The sequence below is a fragment of the Elephantulus edwardii genome, unplaced genomic scaffold, assembly GCF_000299155.1.
Source record: "Elephantulus edwardii isolate Elephantulus edwardi_28Jun2011 unplaced genomic scaffold, EleEdw1.0 scaffold00239, whole genome shotgun sequence".
Lineage (NCBI taxonomy): Eukaryota > Metazoa > Chordata > Mammalia > Macroscelidea > Macroscelididae > Elephantulus > Elephantulus edwardii.
The window spans coordinates 1,584,101-1,588,499 of record NW_006399989.1 but is presented as its reverse complement, the minus strand read 5'-3'; the positions used below and the strand labels follow the sequence as shown (position 1 = coordinate 1,588,499).

The 4,399-nt window shown below is 41.7% G+C and overlaps 1 protein-coding gene across 1 annotated transcript in view; it reads right to left on the bottom strand.

Annotated features, from left to right (window-relative positions):
* The window catches only part of SMC1A (structural maintenance of chromosomes 1A), a 70,725-nt gene that overhangs the window by 59,801 nt on the left and 6,525 nt on the right, over positions 1-4,399 (bottom strand). The gene's annotated exons all lie outside the window — the stretch shown is intronic.

Here is a 4,399-nt window from a genome sequence, read left to right as displayed (position 1 = left end):
AATGGTGCAACCACTATGGAAAGCAGTATGGCGCTTTCTCAAACATTTAAAAATAGAAATACCATTTGATTCAGCAATTCCACTACTGGGAATGTACCCTAAAGAAACCATAACTGCCACCCAAGCAGATATATGCACACCCATGTTTATTGCTGCTTTGTTCACAATAGCAAAGAGTTGGAAACAACCCAGATGCCCATCAACAAACGAATGGATAGAGAAGCTGTGATATATCCACACAATGGAATACTATGCTGCATTGAAAAATAAGGATCTCATGCAATATTATACAAAATGGGTGACCCTGGAGGACATTATACCAAGTGAAATAATCTCAGTCACAAAAGGACAAAATACTGCATAGTGCCACTGTTGTAAAATGGGACTGACATTGGGGTTGGAGGGAGACTGAGAAAGATGGGATAAATTATGAATACTGCACTGAAACAGATGAGAGAGAACTAACTGTTTAAAAGGAATATATGATTAGTTATTATTTTCGTGATAAGATTCTAGAAAAAATGCATAGTAAAGTGGACTGTGGACTTGGCCTGGGGGGGAGAGTTGGGGATTGTATAACAATGAAAGACTTTTTCTTTTCAAAGAGAAAAGCAAACTGGGGGGAGGGGTGGGCAGGGAGGAAAATGTACAACAATGAATGAATGGGGGGAAATTAAATGGGAAGAATATGCTGTTAACAAAAGAAGAAAAAAGAAACAGGTTTAAGCTGAGGGGACAAAAAACCTCAAAGGAATAGGGAGCTCTGGTGGCCTAGTGGCAAAACGCTGCACTGCAGTCTCAGAAGTATGCAGTTCAAATCCACCAGATGCTCTGCTGGAGAAGGAGGGGGCAATCTCCTCCTGTACCAGTCAGATCTGATTTGACGGTACACGTAAAAATTATACAATAAAAAAAAACACCTCAAAGAACAGAAATTTCACAGAGAACTATAGTTCCATTGTTAAAGATGAAATGGAGTTTTGGGGAAAGATTAAATTGGATCCCTGTCTCATACTACATATAAAATAACAATTCTAAATGGTCTCAAATTTAAGTGAGAAAAGCAATACTTTAGACATTTAACAAAAAATATAGATGAATATCTTTATGACCATGGTAAAAAGGGAGCTCTCATGGCATATTTGGTAGCGAGTTGCATTGCTAATCCAAAGGTGATGCCTCTGGCAGTTCAAATACACCAGTGGCTCTGTAAAAGAAAGATAGTCATCTCCCATATGATTTACAGCCTCAGGAAGCCCTCTAGAGGGTCAGCTGTTTGTTGGTTCTGACTCAATGGCAATGAGTTTGAGGGATTTTTTTTTTATTTACTAAGGAGCCTTGGTTGTTCGTTTAAATCTATTTCTTAAGTGGTAGTTCAAACCTAGCCGCTGCTGCAGTAGAAAATACTTGCTAGTCTGCTCCTATAAAGATTACAGCCTAGTATGTATTTATCATAGAGAATATTGAGGGACCACTTTGAAGGCCTTGGGCCCACCCCTAAGTGTCAGCCACTAGCACTTTACCACATGTACATCTTCACTCTCAGCCACATTATCATCAACTCCTGCTTCATATCTGAGTACTTTGTATCACATTTGAAGGAGATGAGAGATTAGGGAGACTGTGTACTGTGGGCAGGTGTTCAAGAGGCCTTCTCTGAGAGTTAACTTTAGCACCCAGTTGTACTGCAGTTCCCACAGAGGAACCTAACCACATCACCCAATTTTACTGAAACATTGGTGCTCTGCACCATGCCAGTTCTTTCTATCCATATCATGAAGGGGGCGGAAACTACAAGTAGGAAGTGCTGCTGGCTCTCAGTCAAGCATTTTCATTGCGCCACCAACTCCAGCATCACTAGGACAAGCCACTCTTCACATAGGAGTAGCCCAACACCTTCTTCTAGGCCACTCCTCTTCCTTTCTCCACACTGCAATCTGCCCAATAAAACACCTCTGGGCTGACTAAAATTTAAAAAGCCTATTGAGTATTTCAATTCTGTCATATTAGAGACACTGTGAATTGGAATTTGGAGAAAGACTCATCAACAGCCTGGCATATGCAGATGACACGTTGCTTGCTGAAAGTGAGGAGGATTTGACTGTCAAAAGACTTGCTTAAAGTAAAGAGGACTAACTGAAGAAGATCAAAGACTACAGCCTTCCTTATGGGTTACACCTAAACATAAAAATCCTCACAACTGGACCAATAAACAGTATGACAAATGGAGAAAAGATTGGCATTGCCAAGGATTTCCTTTTAATTGGATCCACAATCAGGACCTATAGAAGCAGCATTTAAGAAATCAAAAGGCATGTTGCATTGGGAAAATCTGTTGTCAAGGACCTCTTTAAAGTGCTGAAGAGTAGGGATGCCCTGATCCAAGCCAATTGGCAGCATCAGGATGGATGGTGAAGGGATTGAGACTGTTAACAACTTTTAATCGGCTTGACTCCGCGGTCAACACTCTTGGCACCAGTAGCGAGGAAATCAAAAAACGTATTGCGATGGGAAAATCTGCTGTGTGTACATATTTTTTTATTTTATATTTATATACATTGTTTTCCCACTGGACCTTCCCCATTGCCTTTACCCCCCCACTCCCTCTACCCATCAAATTGTGCAATCCTGTGATTACCCTCCTGACCATCCTCACCCCTCTGCTTTTACCCTCACCCCTTGAATTCTCTTACATGTTTTTCTAGTTATTTCTATTTCCACAATAATGGTCTTTGCACAGTATTTGTCCTTATGGGACTGAGTTAGTTCACTTAGCATGATGCTCTCCAGTCCCTCCCAAGATAGGTAGTGATTTTCAAAATCATTGTTCCTGCGGTGGCCGCTGCTGCTGTCCCCGCCACGGATCGCCACGCAGTGGGGCAGTACGGCTCCAGACTGAAGGTCGATCAGGAGGTGGGCGGGCGCGGGTCTCCCCCGGTGTGTCCGGGTGGCACCCTCCCAGGGCCCCCCCGGGCACCGCCAGGGATCATGTCTACAGCCTCTGCCGCCTCCTCTTCCTCCTCGTCTTCGGCCGGTGAGATGATCGAAGCCCCCTCCCAGGTCCTCAACTTTGAAGAAATTGATTATAAGGAGATCGAGGTGGAAGAGGTGAGCAAGGCCGGAGTAGCCCGTCCCTGCCTTTATCCGCACCATATTCTGAAAGGCACCTGTCCAGCGGGGTCGACCCCAGAGACACAGCCCCTCAGAGACAGGGTAGGGGGAGACGTTGCTCAGCTACTCTAGGGTAATTCTCATTTCCTCACTTTGACACTCTTTGAATTTGATTCTCCGGTGTCTGGATTTGGGTCATTTCGAATACGTTGAGATGGTGGTGATATGGGATCCATCAGGTCTCATTTCTCTAAGCAGTAAATTCTGCCAACATTGTGGCCGGTTTGGAATTTCAATTCTCTGGACATTTGAGTTTTTCAGAAGCTAAAGATGACATTATACTCGATTCAGTTGTCAGTACCTTTATGTAGGTGGTTACTTAACTGAATGCCTGTGAAAATGGTAACATCAAATCGAATGTAGTGTCAACCCCAGGTACTGAATGGCTCTGTTTTGTCCATTCCATAGAGCCGTACTCATGGTGTTTATTAAGTATTCTACCTTCAGCTGGGCTAATTTAGAATTCTTCATTAGTAATGCACGCCAATTTGCTAAGATGAAAGAAAACATACTTCAAGTAGCATATTCTGAAGAGAGAGACAATTCGTAATCTCTACATCAGTTACAGTATATCATCAGGCTAAAAATTGCTGTTAGAAAGTCTGAATAGATTCTGGAGTTAGGAGTTATTTGAAATAGATTAGAACAGGATAGTTCAGTGTACGTCATAAAAGTATAAAATTTTAGGAGACAGCATGATAAAACTAGTAAGAATAAATGGCTGAATTAAAAGATTTTTTAAAAATTACTTTAACAATCTAATGGCCAATTTTAATTCACCAGTTACTCTGGGAGAAAGATGGGCATACAGTTTACTGCCTCTGGAAACAGACTGGAGAGTCAGCTATGGGTTGGTACTGACTCAGCCACAGTTGTTTGAGATGTTTAAGAACTACCTTACTTTTCAAATAAGGTAACATAGAGGGAAATATATCCAATATGCCACATTAACTGTAATTCAGAACAAGTTTCCTAACAAACCCTCTTGAACTTTGGTATTATTATTAGCTGTAAAATAAGGTAATGATTTTTATCTCATTTTATTTATGTATCAGATCCTATTAGGTAGTGTGTGTGAAACACGTAGAACAGTGCCTGACACAGATTAGTAGGAATCTAAGTTCCAGAGGGGAAACAGTGACCCATCTTAAGGTCAGGTGGCTAAAAAAAAAAGGTGTGTGTGTTTTGAAATGAAAAGAGGAGAGATTGTGTGTCTGTGTGTGTGTGT